The sequence below is a fragment of the Sus scrofa genome, chromosome 7 (assembly GCF_054392235.1).
Source record: "Sus scrofa isolate SSC_HxYL_T2T_F1_AM1 chromosome 7, Sscrofa_HxYL_maternal_Yorkshire_Landrace_v2.0, whole genome shotgun sequence".
NCBI lineage: Eukaryota > Metazoa > Chordata > Mammalia > Artiodactyla > Suidae > Sus > Sus scrofa.
Window position 1 is genome coordinate 55,849,903 of NC_139389.1, and position 22,852 is coordinate 55,872,754.

At 48.3% G+C, this 22,852-nt stretch overlaps 1 long non-coding RNA gene across 1 annotated transcript in view; it reads right to left on the reverse strand.

Annotated features, from left to right (window-relative positions):
• The window catches only part of LOC110261710 (uncharacterized), a 105,588-nt gene extending 83,058 nt beyond the window's left edge, over positions 1-22,530 (reverse strand). The window contains exons 1-3 of the long non-coding RNA XR_014810280.1: positions 22,463-22,530; positions 21,967-22,191; positions 17,727-17,784 (exon numbers count right to left, since the gene is read on the reverse strand). This is a non-coding gene — a long non-coding RNA (uncharacterized LOC110261710). The remainder of the gene's footprint in view (positions 1-17,726; positions 17,785-21,966; positions 22,192-22,462) is intronic.
• Between the last annotated feature and the right edge of the window lie 322 nt (positions 22,531-22,852).

Consider the following 22,852-nt stretch of genomic DNA (forward strand, 5'->3'; position numbering starts at 1 on the left):
ACATTCATTGGGCGATAGCTCTCCTGGGAACTCCCAACCTTGACCTTGTAAACTCGTGGGGTCCTATGACACTCGTCTTGATGCCTGAGTGCCAGTTTCTCTAGCCTGATCAACAAGGTCAGATAAATACCAAACTATTACATAAATCCTCCAAGTCAATCAAAGGAAAAGTAAAGGCCAAGCATCCAAGGCGAAACGGGATTAAATGACCTATTACCTGTGGATTCACGTTAATTAAGCTAACAAAGGATTCAGATATGGCCTGATCCAGAAGAAGTGTGGGAAGGAAATGCCTACTCCAGCAGTCTTGTCCTTGGACTCTGACAGGGAAGCAGAGTCTACCTCTGCTATCCCAATTCCACTATAAGCCACCTAAGGTAATGCATCAGTAGCCCCTATACACCATTGTTCTCAGTGTTCTAGGCTTTGTGTGGCTCTGCCCACTCTGGGCTTTGCCATGTGACTTGCTTTGGCCAATGGGACATCAGTAAGTGTGATACAAGAAGAGGTCACCAGCTCCTCTTGGAACCCAGCTTCTCTGCTATGAGGACCTGGCCATCCTGTTAGAGAGTTAGTGACTACATCTGGAGTCCCCAGAGGGTGAGACACCTCATGAGGAAGATTTCATGTGGAGGAGAGAGAACCAAGACACTCCAGCCGAGCTCCCAGATAAATTCAGTCACATGAGTGACCCCTGTCAATTCCCCATGAAGCAGAAGAACCAGTCAACCCACTGAATTGTTAGACAGAATAGTTGTTTCAGCTACAAAGTTTTGGGACGGCTTCTTAGGTAGCAATAAATAACCTCAGAGCTTTAGAAAAAATGAGGTGGTGAGTTCTCCATTCCTGAGGCTATTCACTTAAAGCCCTGTGAAGGCCAAACTGTGGAGACATGGAGGAGGACATTGGACTAAGATTATAGAAACCATCCATCAAAGCTTATTTAAATCATGCAAGCTTTCCATCCTATTGTCTCTATCAACTAGGAAAGCCTTCAAATATGTTAGCTAGGCAGTGAGTAAACTAGTCAAAGCCCAAGACCCAGACTTCCAGGGTTCAAATCCTGTCTCTGCTATTTACTAGTCATGTGACCTCAGGCAAGGTACTCAACACTCTAAGCCTGGACTTCTCCAACTGCAAAATCAGATGAGGTATGGTCTAGTTCTCACAAAGGGGTTATAAAGATAGGATGAAGTTATGTATATAAAGATCTTGGAATGATGGCTATGACAGAGACTTTAGCTCATATTACCCATAATGTTAACACTTGTTATCTCCCAGATGGCCTCTCACACAGCAGCACCTCCAAAACCTCTGGTAAAGCCACAAGTCTAGAGAGTCTCAAGAGCTAAGGGGGCCTCCCAGGCTCTGTCAGTGCTAAAACTGTGGCTCCTTCCCTCCTGTCACATCACCATACTGCTTCGCACTTCAGTCTTTGTGACATATTAATTTTCATGTTCTCTCTTCTTAAAGAAGAGTGCAAGAACGCAGAGGGGTGTTGGGCCACAACGGCAAAGAGCAGGACACATAGGACTAGGCTGGGACAGTTCCCGCCACATCTCATTAAGAACAACCCCAGAAAGAGAAGTTAAGAAAACAATCCCAGGGAGCTCCCTGGTGATCTAGTAGTTAGGACCTGGCATGTTTACCGCTGTGGCCCAGGTTCAATCCCTAGTCTGGGAATTGAGATCCCACATCAAGCTGCCACAAGCCATGGTCAAAAGAAAAAAAAAGGGAAAAAAGTTCTTAAAAAAAAGAAAACAATCTCATTCACATGGCATCAAAAAGAATAAAATACCTAGGAATAAATTTAACCAAGGAGGTGAAAGACCTGTACACTGAAAACTATAAGACATTAATGAAAGAAACTAAAGAAGACAAAAATTCAGGTTTCCTCCTCTATCCAAAAGTAGAGCATTTTTGTGAAACTTTCATAAGTTGCAGTGACGTAAAGAGAAGAAGCAATTACCTTAGGACACATCTTACTTGGATATAAAAAAAAATAATCTAGATAAGGTACAGATGCTCACAGACACAGTTCAAAGCTATGATGGCTTGATGCTGAAATGCTGAGTGTAATTCCCAGGGCAGGAGCTTGGTGGTGCCACTCTTGCTACAAAACAAATGCTGAACACTACTTTCACTTCCTGCCTTTTTAAAATAAAAGTGAACAGAATTCCATTGCGGATCAGTAGGTTAAGAACCCGACTAGTATCCATGAGGATGCAAGTTTGATCCCTGGCCTTGTTCAGTGGGTTAAGGATCTGGTGTTGCCGTGAGCTGTGGTGCAGGTCGCTGACATGGCTTGGATCCCATGTTGCTGTGGCTGTGGTGTAGGCCAGCAGCTGCAGCTCAAATTCAACCCCTAGCCTGGGAACTTCCCTATGTCACAGGTGCAGCCCTGAAAAGCAAGAAAAGAAAGAAAGAAAAAGAAAAGGTGAAAAATTCTCTTCAAATTTCTTTCAGTTAGCAAAAACAGGTACTAATGTAGTAGGTCTTTCATAAAAGCAAAGAAGCATAAAGCAAACTTTCAAAAAGAGATTTACAGGGGATACCTGTAAATGGAAAGAAAATACATTCCTTGTTCATGGATTGGAAGAAAAAACATGGTTAAAATATACATACCATGCAAACCAATCTGAGGACTCAATGAAATCCACATTAAAATTCCAGTGGCATTTTTAACAGAAATAGAACACACAATCCTAAAATTTGCATAAAATCACAAAAAGCCCTGACTAGCCAAAGCAATCTTAAGAAAGAACAGGGCTGAGGCACCACACTCCCTGGTTTCAAACTATATTAAAAAGCTTTAGTAATCAAAACTACATGGTATTGACATGAAAACAGGCACATAATGGAACAGAATAGGGAGCCCAGAAATAAACCACATATACATGTGATCAACTAATTTATAACAAAGGAGGCAAAGATGGGGAAAGGACTGCCTCTTCAATGAAGTATCCTGGTGACACTTGACAGCCACATGCAAAAGAACAAAACTGGACCATATCTTATACCATACCCAAAAAATTAACTCAAAATTGGTCCTCGAACATAAGACCTGAAACCATAAAAGTCCTAGAAGAAAACACAGACAGGAAGCTCCTTGACATTGGTTATGGCAATGATTTTTTGGATTTGACACCAAAAGCAACAGCAACAAAAGCAAGTGGGATTACATCAAACTGAAAAGGTTCTGCACAGCAAAGGAAACCATCACCAAAATGAAAAGCAACCTATTGAATGGGAAAAAAATAATCACATCTCAGAAGGGCTAATAGCCAAAACATATAAAGAACGCCTACAATTCATTAGCAAAAGACCAAATAACCCAATTAAAAAATGAGCAGAGGATCTGAGTAAACACTTTTTTCAAAGAATATAGGTGGCCAGTAAGTACGTGAAAAGGTGCTCAACTTCATTAATCATTGGGGAAATGCAATTTAGAACCACAATGAGATATCTGCTCATATATGTTAACATGGCTATTACTGAAAGGACAAGAAACAACACGTGTTAGTGAGGATGTGGAGAAATGGGAACACTTGTGCAGTGTTGGCAGGAAGGTAAATTGGTGCAGCCACTATGGAAAACAGTATGGAGGTTCCTCAAAAAATTAAAAAGAGAACTATCATATAATCCAGCAACCCCACTTCTGGGCATTTATTGGAAGAAATAAAAACACTAATTCAAGAAGATATATGCATCTGATATTCATTGCAGCATTATTTACAACAGCCGTGATATAGAAAAAACCTAAGTGTCCACTGACAGATGAGTGGATAAGAAGTGTGACAGAAAGATAGATATAGATTTGGAAACAGCTATTCCATTACATGCATACACACTGGAATATTGTTCAGCCATTAAAAAAATGGAATCTTGTCATTTGCAACAACATGGATGGAACTTGAGGTCATTATGATAAGTGAAATAAGAGAAAGAGAAAAACCATATGATCTCACTTATATGTGGAATCTATTTTTCAAAAAATAAAAACAACACCAAATTCATGTGTCGTAGAGAATAGATTGATGTTTGCCAGAGGTGATGGATGATGGGAAGGGGATGAAATAGTGAAGGTGGTCAAAAGTTACAAACTTCTAGTTATAAACTAAATAATTCCTGTGCATATATTGCATAGTATGGTAACTATAGTGAATAATATTGTATTACATATTTTAAAGTTGCTAAGAGGATAGGTCTTAAAAGTTCTCATCATAAAAACATTTTGTATAGTAGAAAATTGACAGAACACTGTAAACCAGCTATAATAAAAATCATTTAAAATTAAAAAGTTTAAAAAATTTTGTAGCTATGTAGGGGGACAAATGTTAACTAGACTTACTATGATCATTTTGCAACATATATAATTATTGAACCATTATGTTGTACACAAGAAACTAATAGAATGTTATATGTCAGTTATACCTTTAAAAAAAAAAAAAAAAAAAAAGGGACCCTGAACCAAGACACTTGGGGCTCTGGGAAAGATATCTAAGGACCCAAAAGGGGAAACTAGATCAGGAGGAAGCGAGATGATCAGGCATGTTTGTGGGGGCTGGTATTTACTGCCTCCTAACTTCATTCAGTCCCCTAGTGGACTGTAGCCTGCTGATGACCACTCAGAAATAAAGACAGTTTCCAGGTAACTAATAGACTTGGGAGGACAAGAATATCACCGGATAAACTTGGAGGTTCCTTCTAAATTTGGGGCTCCTGTATTCAAAACTGAGAAAATTTCATTTTCAAATTCACTTACTCTCGGAGTTCCCGTCGTGGCGCAGTGGTTAACGAATCCGACTAGGAACCATGAGGTTGCGGGTTCGGTCCCTGCCCTTGCTCAGTGGGTTAACAATCCAGCGTTGCCGTGAGCTGTGGTGTAGGCTGCAGACGCGGCTCGGATCCCGCATTGCTGTGGCTCTGGCGTAGGCCGGTGGCTACAGCTCAAATTAGACCCCTAGCCTGGGAACCTCCATATGCCGCAGGAGCGGCCCAAGAAATAGCAACAACAACAACAAAAGACAAAAAAAAAAAAAAAAAATTCACTTACTCTCATAGAGCCAGAATGCTGGAGAAACTAAGCAAAGCTTGCTCTGTGCATGTGTCACATACAGCCTCAAGCTCTTCCCCTAGCTTCCCAGCCCATCCTTCCTGGAAGAAGTCACTAATATGCTTGATTGTATTCCAAGGTGCCGGCAAGGTCATTATTATGAAAAGGTCCTGTACTTGGGCACACCTTGGGGGAGTTCCTCTGCCTCCCTTTGCAGGACAGGCTGACCCTGGTTGGCCAAGCCTGGTCATCTCCTCCATTTCTATCTTAGGCCAGAGCTGTCCAGGTGACTTGGTTTCCTACCCTATGTGCTTGCTGAGGGTGGTATAGTTCAGAAGTGCATGTTGGGTTAAAGCAGTGGGTTTCACATAGGGGACATTTGCTCATGTCTGGTTATTTGGGGCTGTCATAACTCCGGGGAGGGTGCTACTGCATCCAGTGGGTAGAGGCCAAGGATGCTGCTACATTGCATCCTACAATCACAGGACAGCCCCTCACAACAAAGGCTATCTAGTCCCAAATGTCCATAGTGCCGAGGTGGAGAAACCCTGGGCTAGTGGAAGCAAGAGTTCATGTAGGCAGCCTCCAGAGAGCATGGCCTTAGGGGTTCAGGCCCCCTAAGAATGAAATGGTCCTTATCTCCTGTGGGGCCATAGGGAGCTGAGAGAGCAGCTCAGAAAGCAGGGTAGGATTCAGGTACTCCTGTATCCTGAATCCTAGCCAAAGATGGTTCCGCACATAGCATAATTTTCTCTAACAATGTGGCTAGCATGGGGTGAATGGGAAAAATGTTCCCTCTCCATCCTCTAGTATATTGGATTTAAAAACTCACTTTAAAAATATTACCGAAAAAAAAAAAGAAAACATCACAAGGACATTCACTGCAGCACCATTGATACTGAAAAAGATCAAAAACAACCTAAAAGACCATTCGTAGGATCAGATAAATACTACATTCGATAGTGACTGTTACATTCACACAGTGGAATTACATGCAGTGGGTGAAAAGAACGAGGCAGCCCTAGTATCCATCAGAAAGAATCTCTAATCATATTCAGAATGCCAGTAAGATGCAAAACAATGTGCTTGGTTTCCTAATACTTGTGCCAAAACACATCTGTAAATATTCTATCAATGTATTACTGAATATGCATTGACTCTCTCAGAAAAGATGCATAAGAATCCGGTGCCAGTGATGGTCTGGTTGTCTTTTGGGTGGGGATCTGGGGCCTGGAGGGGGCAGAAAGGGAAGACATTTCTCTTCACTCTACATCAAATCTTTTGAATTTTATATTCTGTTCATATAGTATCTGTTCAAAGATGAATACATGTTATAACATGGTGGATCCTTGAAAACATTGTATTAAGTAAAATAAACCAGACACAAAAGGACACATTATATTCCACTTACACAAAGTACCTAAAATAGGTAAATTCATGAAGACAAGGTAGAAGGGTGGTTTCCAGGGCTGAGGGGAGGATGGAGAGCTAAGGTTTAAGGGGTACAGAGTTTCAGTTTGGGAAGATGAGAGAGTCCTGGGGATGGCTGATGATGGATGCGAATGCACAACGTGAATGTACTCAATGCTGCAGAGCTGCACACTTAGAAATAATGAAGACGGTACATTTTCTGTCAGGTACGCTTTCCCACGATGAAAAAATACTTGACATAATCTATTTTAAAAATAGATATTTTACAAGTTCATTGTCTAATAATAGTAAATATTTTAGTGTTTGCAGGCCATTTACAGTCTCCATGGCAAGCCACTACTCAATGCGAAAACAGCAACTGCTGACAACACATAAAGAGTGAGTGTGTCTGGGTTACCGAAAAACAGGCAGAGGCCGACCCGATTCAGCTCACTGGCTGTAGTTTGCCAACCTCTGCTCCATGGCTCGCAGTCCCCTTATTTGTAAGATGGGGACAATACTTTTCCTTACTTCATAGAGATGTTGTGGGAATGAAAGGGAGTAACGGGTCGAGGGCTTTGCTCTCTGACTTAGGCACAAGAGGCAGCCACTGAATGTGAGTTATTATTGCTGATGTGGTTGCTGAGGTGGGAGTTAAGCACACAGAAGAGGAGGCCGCCTTTACTTAGCACCCATGTGCACATGTAGGGCTGAGTCTTAAAGAGACAGGACTTCATTTTTTTTTCCCTATTTTTTGGCCACCCCAGAGCACATGGCATTCCCAGGCCAGGGATCAGACCCTAGTCACAGTTACAACCCATGCCACAGCTGTGGCAATGCCGGATCCCTCCTTAACCTGCCACACGGGGCTGGGGATCAAACCGGGGTCCCAGAGCTCCCAGGATGCTGCCGAGCCCATTGCACCACAGCAGAAATTCCATTTTTTGTTATTTCTTATAATAACAAAAACATCTCGTGTTGGCAGAGAGCTTTGTGCATTTGGTCCATTGTCTCACTTGTTCTTGATGATTTGTCTCTGGGGTAAATTTCCAGATCAGGAAGCCAGGCCTCTAAGCTCACAGGCGAGATGTGAATCTTCCGCAGTCTTCTTCCAAAACCTGTGTTCTCAACCAAGGGTCGTACTGCCCACTCCTTCTCCACCCAGTCCCTACTCCCGCCCCGGGAAGCTTGGAAATGTCTGGGGATATTTTGGTGGGACGTTCAAGAATGGAGAGGCACCCCTGGAGTTTAGTGACCAGGACCCAGGAATGCTAAATGCTCTACGGTGAATAGGATGAATAGGACGGCCCTGTAAAAGGAAGAATTATCTGATCCGAAGCACCAGAGGTGCCCCAGGGAGGAATTCTGCTCCACATCATGCTCCCTGGAACAGCTCACAGTCATATAGGGAGGGGGGCTCACAGGCTCACCAAGAATGCAGAGGGATTAGCACCAGTGGTGGGGGCCAGGGGTGGGGGTGGAGGCGGGCCAGCAAGGTGGCATGGGAGTATGCAGTCAAATCTGCTGGGCGTAGAAGGGACAGCTGGCACAAGTGGCTACATTTTAAGTTCAGTGGATCCTTTAAATGTCCGTCTCAATTTGCCAGAAAGAAACAGTGTGGTATAGGAAAAAGAGCAGTTAGTTCTCTGAGGTTGAAAGCACCAACCAGCTGTGCAACTTGGGGCAACTGAATCGACCTCTCTGGGCTTTGATAGCCTCAGAGTGAAATGAAGATAATGACATGCATCTGTCCCCTTGCAGGGCTGTAGAGAGGATTCAATGAACAACAGAGAGAACGTGCATAGCGCTGTACAAAGGGAAATAATTTTACTAAATGAATCATAAAGCAATTGCCAATAAAATCAAACGCTTCCCTTTTAAACCTTAAATTTGGCTTCCACAGACGGTGCGGAGGGTCCTCCAATAGCCCAGGTGCGAGCTTGCCACCCGCTGGCCCTCCTGCCCAACAAATTGAGATTCAGCTTTGATTGCATTTCCTGCAAAACCGGTCAGCGTGAAAAATGAGCCCAGGAAAGAAGGACCATGCTTCCCGTTTGCTGTAACTCCTCGGAGCAGTGGAGACGCCATCCCTATCCAGCCAGATGTTGAGCCAGAGCAGGAGCTGGAACAGCTTGATGGGGTCAACTACCGGTCAGGCCCCACAAGCTGTTTTTCCCCTGGGGGAGGGGAGAGGTTAATAGTTCCTTTGGTCAAAATGTCAGGTTGGAATTAATCTATGTAAACGTCAGCCCTGCTCTGTGAGCAAAAATGAGGAGATTCATCATGGCAGAAGGCCTGTCTGCATGACGAGGTTCAGACATTTTATCTATGAATAGCTTTGATTTCTATTTTTCTATCCAGAGACCAGCTGGATCCCCTGCCTCTTTGGATGCAGCTAATCATGGTTCTAGCTCTATGATTTTACTCCTTCTGAAGACTTCCCCAAGCTATCTGCCAGGGTCTGGGAGCTGTATCTCTTGACCTCTCCTCTTGATGCCTGCTTCTCCTTTGTCTTTTGTCAACTCAGCTGAGACATTGACCTACTCTCTAGTTCCAATCACAACAAGAAAAACAATCCTAGAACCATCTCAAAGCAAGAAGAATTTGAGGATGTTTTCCCCAAGCCAACACAGCAGTCAATCTTGTTTTGCAGAAATTAGGTTTGGAGTCAGACTTCTCAGCCTAGAACTTCTACTCCCTCCCTTACTAATGGAGTGAGCTCAGGAAGTCACTGAATCACTGGCTTCAGTGTTTTCACCTGTAAAATGGGGCTGCCAATCTCTACGATAAAGAGCTGCTATGGGGACTAAATTAGATTAGTCCTGTAAATGGTAGGCACATGTTATGTGCTTATTTCAGTTAGAACGCTTAATATGAAGTAGTTTAAATAAAAGGAATATGTAGGCTGGCAAAACTGCAAAGCCAGGCAGGGTTTGATCAAGGTCCTGGCTTTCTTTCTTTGCATTCCCTGCTCTGTGTAATTGCTTCCTTTTACATCCAGCTTCCCTCAAGATTACAAAATGACGGAGTTCCCGTCGTGGTGCAGTGGAAATGAATCCAACACCAAACCATGAGGACGCAGGTTCGATCCCTGGCCTCACTCAGTGGGTTAAGGATCCAACATTGCCATGAGCTGTAGTGTAGGCTGGCAGCTGTAGAGCTCTAATTAGACCCTTAGCCTGGGAACCTCCATACGGGTTTTAGCACTGTGGGTGCAGGGCCCTAAAAAGACCAAAAAAAAAAAAGATTACAAAATGACTACCACTGTTTTGGGTGTCTACCCTCTGCAACATCCAGAAGAAGAAAATCCTTTTTCTTGGACCTTTGAACAAAATATTGTTCACTTTGCTTATAACACATAATGGCAAGTACTTTCTCTCTCTCTTTTTTTTTTTTTTTTTTTTTTGTCTTTTTAGGGCCGCACCCACAGCATATGGAAGTTCCCAGGCTAGGGGTCAAATCAGAGCTACTGCTGCTGGCCTACACCACAGCCAAGCAGGATCCTTAACCCACTGAGCGAGGCCAGGGATCAAACCCACGTCCTCATGGATCCTAATCAGGTTGGTTAACCACTGAGCCATGACAGGAACTCCCTCAAATACTCTCTTCTGAACCAATCGTTGTGTCTGGGGCTATGCCTTGCCCTGACTGGCTTAGGCTTAGGTGGCAGAGGGGTGGGATTATATTCAGCATCCTGAAGGACCCTGAGATCTAGGCTCATCTACATGGGATCCTGCTTCTTCATATTTGTGTCCCCAAAGCCTATTTGACAACAAGGAGATGCTCACTAAGAGCTTGTTGAATAAATGATGATCACTGAATGATGATTACAACATCTAAGGTGAGAGGATGTATGTGGTTAGAACATCTTATTCTCTGAACGAGCTGCCCAGACAGTGGTAATTTCCAAGATACTCTCTTCAATGAAAACCCAAATTATAAATGTCAGCCTTCACCTTTCCCCAGAGAACAGACTGCTTCTTCCAGTAACACCAGGGAAAGCCTAAATAACAGCCCCCCATTGCTGGGGCCTCCTGAACTGCCTTTATCCAGCTCACTCTAGCAGGGAGCATGGAAATCAAAAGTCCAGTTCCACTTTCAATCATTGGATCCAATAAAGAATATTAAACTTATCCTTAAATAGCTTTTTAAAAAATGGTTTAATGGAAATGAGGAAATTGAGGTTTGAAAGGGCAAGGCTTAAAAAAAAATTTTTTTTTAATTCGAGGGTGTGGGGGCCAAACCCCAGGCAGCCTTCCTAGGGGATATTTCCTCTGCTAGCACAGAGGTCCGGGCAAGGAGAGGGTATGGTGTTTCCATGGAGCAGAGCCACCGTGAAACAGCAATTCCCCACCTTTCAGAGATCACCTGTCCCGGGCCCAGCTGGGCACCCAGCATGGGAGGAGAGGGGAGGCAGTAGCACCAGGCTGCCCAGCATTCAGCCTGGGCTGTCCCATACCTCCTCTGCCAGGACTGAGGAGCAGGATGGCCATTCAATGGTGCCCTGAGCTGGGTGGCAGTGAGGGGACCTCAAACCAGTAACTCCAACATATCCCTGCAGTTCAGACCCACATATCCTGCTGGTAGTTGCCTGACTGGCCTACTGTGTCCTCAAACTCCCCATATCCAAAGACAAACTCATACCTTGCTCCTGCCTGCTGCTCCCTGCCTCCAGTGTCTAATCTGCACCACCCCTCTAGCACCCCCAAACTTCAGGCATCATCCTAGACCGCCACCCTATTCCCATCTGCCAAGGCCATTGCTTACCAAGACCTATGAATTCTATCATCACAACATTCTTTTGGTTCTTCTCGCCTATGAAAGCTTCCCCACCCTCTCTCCCTGAATTGGTCTTTCTGGCTCCAGTCTCACCTCCTCCAGTCTTCTCCATGGGGTCACTGGATCTGGGCTTCTAGCACACAGATCATATCCTGCACATCACCTCCTCCCAAATCTTCACTAGCTCCCCATTGCCCACAGAAAAAAAGCCCATACTCTTTACCAGACACCCGAGGCCCTTGGCTGTCATTGTATCCTTGCTGACAGGGCATGAGGCGCCCTATTTCCCCATTTCCTGCTTTCCCCTGCCTGCTCTGGACACAAGGCCTGCCTTCTCCGTCTCTTCCTCCCAAATCCTACTATTTTCCAGGCTCAGTGCTGCCTCTTTCAGGGCACCTCCCTGGGAGGTGAGTGGGCAATTGTCACCTCCTTTTGCGGCTGCCCTTTGCTGGTGTCTATATTTCTATGTTCTTTTTGACTTTTTCTAGGGCCACACCCGAGGCATATGGAGGCTCCCAGGCTATGGGTCAAATCAGAGCTGTAGCTGCCAGCCGCAGCCACGGCCACTGCCACAGACACAGCAACACAGAATTCGAGCCACATCTGCGACCTAAACCACAGCTCACAGCAATGCCAGATCCTTAGCCCACTGAGCAAGGCCAGGGATGGAACCCACATCCTCATGGATGCAGGTCAGATTCATTTCTGCTGAGCTACCACAGGAATGCCTCTATTTCAAACCATCTTTCATTTTGCCCAGGGCAGCGAGGAGGACAATGATCAGCCACCATATTAAGCATTTACATTTGCACCAGGCATTGGCCAGGGGAATGTCCATGCAGGATCTCATCTAATCGGCACAGCCAGAAGGGGTGGTTTCATCCCCATTTCACAGTCAGGAATCTGCAGCTCAGAAAGGAGATGTGCTTTGCCCGAGCACATGAAAGCAAGTTCCCTCCTGCATCTTCTAACTCTGAGTCCACCTTCCTGTGCAAGGCAGTCTTAGAGTAAGTGAACCCTCTGGAAACACATCTGCTCTCTGTTTAATTTAAAGGGCCCTTGAGTCCGAAGCCGGCTGGCTGAACGGCGCCCGCGATCACTAATTCAGGTTCACTCTCCCTCCCAGTCCCTGTCCTCAGGCCGAGGGGTGAGCAGTTCTGCATAATTTCCTGAATGTCACCAAACGCATCTGTCACTTTCGGAGCTTCCCAAACGCCATCGTGGGAGCACCCAGAGAGGCTTTGAGCCATATGGCCAAGAAGCCCCACTGTGAAATCCCATTACTGCTTTCCACTAATTGGCTTCAAAGCATGAATGGGAAGAGCTTCCTCCTTGCTTGTCCTCCTCTCCACGGGGAACTCATCTCTTTTGAAATGCCTCCCTGCCCTCTAATGGCCTGGGCCGCCTTGGCGAGGCAGACAGGCGGCTCAATGAAAACTTTCTCTTCAGACACATGGATAATTGTGACAAGAGTGAGTTTTGAGATATTAGCCCATGTTGTTCTCTCCTTCCTGTCCTTCCTCCTTGTCCAGCTTGGACCCCACTGCTCATGTGGGGGTGGGGGGTGGGGTCGGGGGCGATGTGACAGAGTGGAGAGGGGAAGGCAAGGACAGAGGGAGAATGCCTGGCCCTCCAGCACAGCATTTCCTGCCACCCCATCATCCCAGGAAAGAGCTCCCTGGTGGGTCTAGGACCATCCTGGGCCACAGATCAGAAATGACGGACAGAAAAGATGTCAACCTGGGTGGAAGGATGACTGAGGAATGAGGTGTCTCCCCCCACCCCAAGCTCCCTGACTTTGCATAAGACCACAGGACAGAGGCACAGCTGACTGCCCAGGAAAGGGGATGTTGTGTTTTAGAAGTTTAAATCTTGCACTTAAGAAGAAAAAGGCCAGGGACACTTGTGCACCTGAGCCCTGGATGGATGCAATAGCCTAAAGAGGGAGCACATACTAGCTCTGGGGCCCTGCATTAGGCACTTTGGATCCATTCTCTCTGACCTCCCCAGCAACCTCCATGTGAAGATGAGTCAGAGACCACAAGGGGGGTGATGGTGAAGGAGAAGCAAGTACTTAGAGTCTGAGATTGGGCTGGGAACCAGGCCAAGGACCCACACCTCTCTCCTTCTGAGCACCGTGCCAACCAGCTCCCCACAGGCCAAGGGCCAGAGCCAGAGGAGTGGACATGGAGCATAGCCCCTCCCAGGGTCACTATGCTATTGCCAGAACTTTCCCTATGGAGGGACTTTTTGTACTGAGTGCTTCTACCCCATTGGGCCTGGAAGCACCTTCCGTGGCTGGAATCCTGTGATTGTCACAGTGGCCTAAGATGACTATGCCCATTTTCCACAGGGTGCAAGGGAGGCTGGGAGAAGATGTAGGAGCCTGGGGTGGGGAGCCCGAGGGAGAATGAGGGGCTGGGGAGGGGTGAGAGGAGGGCCTCTGCTGATGGCCAGCTGTCTCAGCTGGTGGGTCAGGACCCAACTTCAGATATTATCCTCTGAATGGGGCCACCCATCCAGGAGACCCCTGGGCTGGGGGAGATGGAGCTGCAGTCCAAAGAAGTCATTTCTTTTTTTTTTTTTTTTTTTTTGGTCTTTTTAGGGCTGCACCCACAGCATATAGAGGTTCCTAGGCTAGGGGTCCAATCGGAGCTGCAGCTGCTGGCCTATACCACAGACACAGCAATGCCAGATCCAAGCTGAATCAGCAAATTATGCCATAGCTCATGGCAAAGCCAGATCCTTAACCCACTGAGTGGGGCCAGGGAGTGAACCCACATCGTCGAGGATACTAGTCTGGTTCTTAACTCACTGAGCCACAATGGGAACTCCCAAAGAAGTGATTTCTGGGGCACCTCCCAAGGCAGAAAGGCTTACCAAGGCACCCCACAAAACAGGAAACCCAACATTTAGCTAATGGAACACTGACAAAACCTGCTAAATTTGCCGGGCCCTGAGTAATTCAGACGGAGCCAGGCCAATGCATTATTAAAAAAAAAAAAAAAAGACATGCATCTCCCTGCCAAAGCACTGAAGTGTAACATAAATTGTTAGTGGTGGTTTCATGGGGACATGGAGGAGGCATTTATGCAACACATCATGTGACACAATGTCCCCCAAATCTCCTCTAAACACGGCTCACCACAAGCCCGGTCCTGCCAGGGGTTGCCCAAACCTCTAGCCCTCTTTTCTCCTGCTCCTCTCAAAACTGAAGCTGTACCCTATGTTCTTTACCCCACCCTCCCCTTCCTGGAGGGCCTCCCTGATTTCCCAGAGCCCCCCTCCCTGACCCTCTCCAGGGACTTCCATAATTTCCTCAAATGGATCAATCTGGCCTCTCTGAGCTTGTCCAAGGCTGCATCTCAACCGTTCTCCCTTTACGACACAAGAGAGGCCGAGAGCCCGCAAGCAAGGAGTCCTCCCCTTAGAGACGGGGGTAGAGGTGATTGCAAGGACTGGGTTATGATTTTCTTCCCTGACCTACCTGTTTACCTGGGCAGCACTGAGCCCTGGTCCTGGAAAGATGCCAGGACCAGCTCCCTGGAGTGCCAGAGCAAATGGGGCCCAGGGAGCCTCGGCTCAGAGCCCTCGCATCCTGCTCTGTGGCCACTCCCACCCTGACCACTGGCTCTTCCTGTCCTCCTCAGGCCGCCCTGCTGCCCTGGCCAGTCCTGCCTCAGCCTGTCCAGGGAGGCCCCCAGGAGGCTCACCCCTTCCAAGGGGTCCTGAGAAGTCCAACGTTCAGAGTTCAGCTGGGGTTTTGGAGCAGCCAGGAAGCTGATGTGGACAGGGCTGGCTCAGGCTGGAACGGTAGGCCAGGTAGGCCGGGTCTGGCCCTCAGGAGTGCCCTCTCCCCACTCCTGGCATCCTCTTGACATCCAGCCCCCGGATCCCATCCTCACGCGGCCAGGGCAGTGGATTTCCACTACTGAGCTGGGGGGGAGCAGTGGTCAGAGCTGCAGACACCCTGCAGATCATTAGCTGAGTCCAACTCACTCGGGTGACTCAGGATGGGGATGCTGAGGCCCGAGGAGGGTCAGGGACCCTCTCAAGGTCACGTCGCCTGAGAGAAGGAGCCAGAACCAAGATCTCCTGGCTTCTAGACTAGTGTTTTCCCCACAACACAATTTCTAAACTATGGCGGGGGGCGGAGGGTGGGTGTTGTTGAACCGAGTGAACTTGAACATGCAAATTGTGGGTCCTCTCCTGGGTTATTTGCATTTTAAGTGACTTAAAGAAAATCCATGGAGACAGAAAGCAGACAGTGGTAGCCAGTGTCTGGGGTCGAGGACTGGGGAGGGACCATTTCAGGGGATCCTGGTTTCCAAAAGTCCTGGAGCTGGGTAGTGACAATGGTTGCACAACACAGAATATACTTAATGCCACTGACTTTATAGACTTTAAAATGGCTGAAATGGTCAATTTTATGCTATGTGTATTTTTACTACCTCTGCCCTCCATATACATGGGTTCTGAATCCACAGATTTGACCAACCATGGATCAAAAATATTTGGAAAAAAAAAATTCCAGAAAGTTCCAAAAAGCAAAGTTTGTGTTTGCAACTATTTATATACCATTCACATTGTATCAACAACTGTTACATAGCATTGACAGTGTGTTAAGTATTTTAAGTAATCTAGAGCTGATTTAAGGTACATGGCGGGGTGCGTAGGTTATGCGCAAACAAAGGACTTGAGTGTCCTCAGATTTTGATATCTGTAGGGGTCCTGGAACCAATCCCCCATGGATACGGAGGTTCACCTGTACAAGTTTTTAGACATCTGTTTGACCCCAGTAAGTAACACCTGTTGTGTGGCAAGGCCAGGAGTTTGTTACCCTTTGTCCAATTTCTCCTCCTTCCGTCCCTCCCCAGATGTGTGCTAGGGGCCTTTCTGGGTTAAGGGAGCCCTCCACCCCATGTACAGAAAGGCCAAAAATCGGAGTTCCCATCTGGTGCAGTGGAAACGAATCTGACTAGGAACCATGAGGTTGCAGGTTCAATCCCTGGCCTCGCTCAGTGGGTTAAGGACCCAGCATCACTGTGAGGTGAGATGTAGGTGGCGGACATGACTGGGATCCCACATTCTGTGGCTGTGGCTGGCAGCTGTAGCTCTGATTAGACCCCTAGCCTAGAAACCTCCATATGCCACAGGTGTGGCCCTAAAAATACAAAAGACAAAAAAAAAAAAAAAAAGAAAGAAAGGCCAAGAATCTACCCAACGATAATGCTAAGAAACAAAACACTAGAAGCTGCTCCTGACAACGTGTCCAAACATCCAGGAAGAGGAGCGAACAGAGATCAAACCAGCCAGTCACTCTCCGTGGCACTCCCGGCTCAGTGCAGAGAGGGTAAAGCTTTCTCCCAGCCGAGGACAGTAGCAGCCATGGAGCAGGCTGGGGGCCACCATCACCCCCACTCTGCCATTGGCCACCCTACTTCCCAGCCGCACCCCTTCCTCCCCACGAGCCCCCTTCCCTGCCCTCCTTAAAAGCACTGCTTCCAGCCGCCTCCTCTCATCTCACCCAGCCCCCTGGTTGAGTTCTCGCCCTTCTTATTAGGAAAACACCAGGGCCGTGACGATTTGTACGCATTTGTCTGCTTTTATAAAGGTTTACATAGTAGATAGTTTCCCACACATTTACAGTCTCAGTTTAAAGGGTAAATCAGTGTATGTGTGTATGTGAGGGGTGTGGGTGCTGTTCCGTTTTAATCCCCTCCCTGAACCCCCATAGCGCCCAGACCGTGTCCTGAGCACAGTCAGTCATCTGGCAGGAAGGTGGTACTCAGGCTGGGGTGGGGGTCTCTGCCCCTCAGCCCCATAGTGCTGGGGGCTGGCAGGTGTCCCCATAGGGTGGGTGGGGCTTCAGGGCAGACAGAGGTCTCTGGTCACCTCTAGCCCTGACCTCATGGAAGCTCTGCCAACACCCTGTAGAAAGGACCCCATTGGAGCCCATTCTCCCCAACTCCATCTGGGGAGAGAAGGACACAAGGGGAGAGGTTTAATTTCTCCAGCTTATTGGCCATCAGCTCTGGGTGGCCGGACCTTGAAGTCCCAGGCAGTGCAGGGATGAGGAAGCTGCTATGGGCCTTGCCAAGGCCTGGCCTCCGAGGAACTGACCACCTGGGCTGGGAGGGGGTTGTTCCCCCCGTGAGACTCAGAGACACACACAACGTCAAATAGCGAGGTGGGTGGAGTGGGGTGGCTGAGGCCCGGAGAGGGGAATGTGTCAAGGCTTCCACAGTGAAGGGGGCACCTGTGACCACCCCCCAGGAGACCCTCAGGCACGTGTCCCTTTGTAGCCCCAATTTAGGGCAGTGTTGAGCCACTGCCCCTCCACTTCCCTAAAGCATCCCTAGGTGGTCAGCTATCCTGGTCAAGGGATTGAGTAGCCCAGCAACCCTTAGCTTAGTTTCCTGTAGCTTCTATAACAAATTACCACATACTGAATGACTTAAAACAACAGAAACTTGCTTACAGTTCTGGAGGCTGGGAATCTGAAACCAAGATGTCAGTCAGCAGGGCCATGCTCCCTCCTATGAGATAACAAAAAAAAAAAAAATATGTATTGGTCTCCATTTCGAGCTCCTGACACCTTATAATTTCCTGGATGACAGGAGTCTCTTTTATTGTAATGAGGGGACTCTGGGTGGGGTCCTGGATGGCTCCCTGGGGAGGGGGGTTGGTCACCAGAAAGAACCAGCCTCGATTAGAATGGTGGGTTTCTCAGCCCCACTGCCTGTTCTCCAGAGAGCGGAGAAGGGCTGGAAATCAAGTTAATAATTGATCAGGCCTGTGCGATGAAGAATTCATAAAAATCCCAACAGGAAGGGGCTCGGGGAGCTTCCACATTGATGAACACAGGCAGGTGCTGAGAGAGTGGGGCCCTGAGGGGGCGTGGATGCTCTGTGCCCCTTGCCCTGTGCATCCCCGTACTGGGAGGGTGACACCCCAACTCCACGGGGACAGAAGCTCCTGTACACCAGACACCCCCCCCTCCTCAACTTGACTGTCTATCTGCATCTTTTACCATATCCTCTAATAAACTGGGAACCATATGCTAGTGTTTCCCTGCATTCCGTGAGCCGCTCTGGCAAATAATCAAATCCAAAGGAGAGGGGGCACAGGGACGTCTGATTTGAAGCCAAGCTGGATGGAGGTTGAGGGCAACCTGGGGACCTACCATTTGGGATGGGTATCCGAAGCGGGGTGACAGCAATCTTATGGGACCAAGGCCTTAACCTGAGGGAACTGAATTAAACTGTTGGACACCCCGCTAGTGTCACAAAGAATTGCTCAGGGTAGGAAAAACCACATATTTGGTGCCTGGAGGTGACATGTTCTCCACCCCACCCACCAATTTGGCTTTTTAAATTCTCTTTTAAAATACTGTACAGGAATTCTTGCTGTGACTCAGGGTTAACAAATCCAACTAGTATCCATGAGGACGCAGATTTGATCCCTGGCCCCACTCAGTGAGTTAAGGATCCAGTGTGGCTGTGAGCTGTGGTGTAGGTCGCAGATGTGGTTCGGATCCCGTGTTGCTGTGGCTGTGGTGTAGGCCAGCAGCTGCAGCTCCCATTGGACCCCTTGCCTGGAAACCTCCATCTGCTGTGGTGTGGCCATAAAAGGCAAAAAGAAATTAAAAAATAAAAATTAAAAGCAAAAAATTATAAAATACTGTATAGTGAAAATAAATATACCTTCTCATCTACCAGACAAGTTTGGTCCTGTCTCTCCTGGGTTCTGTGTGAAAGTAAAGGAGACACACAGAAAAAGACAGACGTGGCAGGAAGAGAGACTGAGTAGAAAACTAATACAGCCGGGAAGGAGCTCCAGCTTTTGGTGGCTCTGGGCCCTTCTTGGCTTATGGTCGTATCCCTCCAATCTGTGCCTCTTTCCTCCAAGGTCTTCTCTGTGTCTTTTCCTCTTCTCTTTTCTTTCACTTTTTAGGGCCATACCTGCAGCATATGAAGGTCCCCAGACTAGGGGTCAAATTGGAGCTACAGCTGCCAGCCTACACCACAGACACAGCAACGCCAGATCGGAGTCACGTCTGTGACCTATACCACAGCTTGCAGCAACGCCGGATCCTGAGCGAGGCCAGGGATGGGACCCAAATCCTTATGGCTACTAGTCGGGTTCATAACCCGCTGAGCCGCAAGGGGAACTCCAAAACTCTTTTGTTTTGTTTTGTTTTTAGGGCCGCACCCATGGCATATGAAGTCCCCAGACTAGAGGTCAAATTGGAGCTATAGCTGCCAGCCTACACCACAGACACAGCAACTCCGGATCCGAGCCATGTCTGTGAACCACACCACAGCTCATGGCAATACCAGATCCCCAACCCACTGAGCGAGGGCAGGGATCGAACCTGCGTCCTCATGGATCCTAGTAGGCTTCATTTTGCTGTGCCAGGATGGGAATTCCTAGAACTCTTCTCAATGAAAAGTTCTGATGTTAATTGTCACTAGTAGGTAATACAATTCCAACATAAAAAGAAAGGTACTGCTAATTTTCCTGCCTTAGGGCCTTTCCTCAAGCTGTCCCCTCTAGAACATACTAGAACTTTCCACTCCCCAGCCTTTGGGACCCAAATCTCACCTCCTCCAGAGAGGCCTCTCCTTGTATATCAGCCCTGCCCCAGTGTCTCCGACCAGCCTCCACCTTTCTGGGGGGCTTGCTATGTGACTACCTTTTTTTTTTTTTTTTCCCCTCTCAGTCTTTTTGTATTTTCTAGAGCCACACCCACAGCATATGGAGGTTCCCAGGCTAGGGGTACAATCAGAGCTGTTGCTGCCAGCCTGCACCACAGCCACAGCAACGCCAGATCTGAGCCGTGCCCGCGACCTACATCACAGCTCATGGCAATGCCGGATCCTTAACCCGCTGGCCATGGATTCGAACCCGCAACCTCATGGTTGCTAGTCAGATTCGTTAACCACTGAGCCATGATGGGAACTCCTCTGTCTGCCTTTTGTCTAACTCTTGTGGGCTGTGTGTGTGTGTGTGTGTGTGTGTCTGACTCTCTCTCTCCCTTAGAATGCTCATTTGAGGCGGACAATTTTGTTGTGAAATTTGGCTTCAGTCTCTTCACTCAATTTCTCTTCCTCTTTCAGTTTTCCTAAGTCTGTCTGTATCTCTCACTGTCTTGCTTTGTCTGAATGTATCTACTTGTCTGTTTTCAATCTGCTGTTTTTCTGTTTTGCTTTTTTTTCCTTTCTCTGCCTCTCTATTTCTCTGTCACTGTTTCTCTCTCTTGGCCTCACCTCTGACTCTATCGTATTGTAATTTTGTATCCCCTGTTGTCACTCTTTCTCTGTTTCAGTCCCTTTCCCATCTGAGTTTCCTGACCCTTGTTCTTCATAATAGATGATGACAGCTATAGAACCCAGAATGTTAGTGCCAGATGCGTGCACACACACGCACACACACACATTCAATCTCTCTCTCTCTCACTCAAATCCACTCCTAGAGGAGCTAATACCTCCATGGGGACCAAAGGCCTGAACCCCTGGATACCCAGGCTGGGCTTTTTCCCTGGCTCTAAACTACCACCTACCACACTGGCTCTCAGGATTTGTAGTGCCCAGCTGGCTGGCAGGGGTCAGGTGCCAGGCACAGGACCCACCCCACCAAGGACCCTGCCCTCCCATCTGGAGTCATAGCTCTCCAGGCCCACAGCTGGGGTCTGGCAAGTCTTGTTTCTGGGAAGCCAGATTGAATTAGCTGCTGGGCCCATCTGGCCAGCCCTTACCCTAATACCATCTGGCAGCTCATGCCTCAATGCCAACCCCAGCCCCATGGCCTCACGGCCAGAAATCCAATTTGCCACAGCTTAATTGAGCCCTGGACTCCCCGGGGCATTGGCCCTCAGGCCCTCCTGCCCAGCCAGCAGCAGATTTCCCGGTGATTAGGAGAAGGCGGAAAAAAACAGCAGGAGCCAAGTTAATTTCAATTACCCTCATTTTCTCCCCAGAGCAGCACACACTCCACGCTAAGTGCAGCTTTGTGTCAGCTGCAGTGGCCGTTGATGAGTATTAAGTATTTGGAGCACTCGGGGTGCCCCAGACACCTTGCATTTATCTGTTGACTGTTCAGGGAGCAGGCAGTGCCCCCCGACCCCGTGGGCCTTCAACATTTAGTCCTATTTCAAAGAGCCTGGGCCAGATGCTCAGAGATGCCATCAATGCCAAGCTGTCATATCCCTGCGTCTCCCCTGGTCATGGTCCCTGGTTCATGTCTGCTTCTGGTAGAATCAAAGACTGGGCTCCAATAATGTTTTATGACCCCAATGGGAATCATGCCTCTGTTTCTCAGCACCCCCCCAGTCCTGGAAGCTCAGCCAGACCACCACCTCTACTAAGAGGAAGCCTGTTAGCCATGGTTCTGCAGAGGGCTAGCTTAGTAAGAGGCAGCCACCTTTCTTATGCTAGAGATACCACCTTTCTTACGCCGACAGCCTCCTCTGAGAGGCTCCAGGGCTACCCAGACTCAAAAAGACACCAGCATCAATCCTTGGGGATGATCAAGTCCAGCCCTGAAGCCCAGAGATTGGAGGACACTTATTCAAGGTCACGTGGCCAATCAGAGCTGAGCCTGGAGCCGGATTCCAGTCATATAACCCTCAGTCCCACCTAAGCCTTCTCCAGCTAATTGGGGGAAATGGACATTCCTGGGTGGGTCCCCCCTACCCCCAACTGAGCAGGCTCACTCACCAAACTCTGAGAAGTGGGGTCCAGGCAGGGGCAGCTCTGGGTCAGGCTGAATTCATAAATCCACGCGCTCCAAAGAACCTCCACAGGCAGTTGCGGGGCCTCAACTCCACACAGGTGCTCGTCATCTGCTGGGGCTGCCCAGCCTGCTCTTGGCACAATGGCAAACACCAGGAGTCGGCATCAGGGGTTGGGGAGAGAGTTCCAAAAGCGCTGCTTGACCACAAGCTGCAGGGAGAGAGGCCGCCTTGAGGCTGCAGCACAATGGCCCATGTCTTAGAGTCGTCTGGCTCCTCCAGGGGGTTATCAGAGCCCCCCTGTTTCCTTCCAGCCCCCAGAACTGCCCTCCTGGGAGTGAAGCAGATGACTGTTTCTGGCCCTGCATGGAAGACTCAGAAGAGCAGCCCGAGGAGAGAGGGGTTCTGTCAGGAGCTGGCCCACACCTGGGCAAAGGAGGCAGGACCTCGGGACAGGAGAAGGAGGTGGCCGGCTATTTTACCATGGCCATCACCCGATTTCTTCCCATTGTGAGCTCTGGTGAGAGGCTGAAGGAGTGTCCCGAAATCTGTCTTGTTTGAACCTGCCAGAACCGGATCAGGCTGCTCCCGGTCTTGACAATGGGCCAGGGAGCCCCAGAGCTTCCGCATCAGGTGTGCCTGGTGGGAGCATCAGCCCACCAGAGCTGGTCTCCCGACAGCCTCCTCTGAGAGGCTCCAGGGCTACCCACCCCTCCCACGGGAAGGAGGGCCGGCCCCGGGCTGCTGTGAGGTCCTGGCCCTCTAGTCTCATCCCTGACAGATCCTGGCACAACAGACCAAAAGCCAGGCACCCCGTCTGTGTTACCTCTGTCAGAAGTGGCACTTGGATCCACCCCACCCCACCGCCTCAA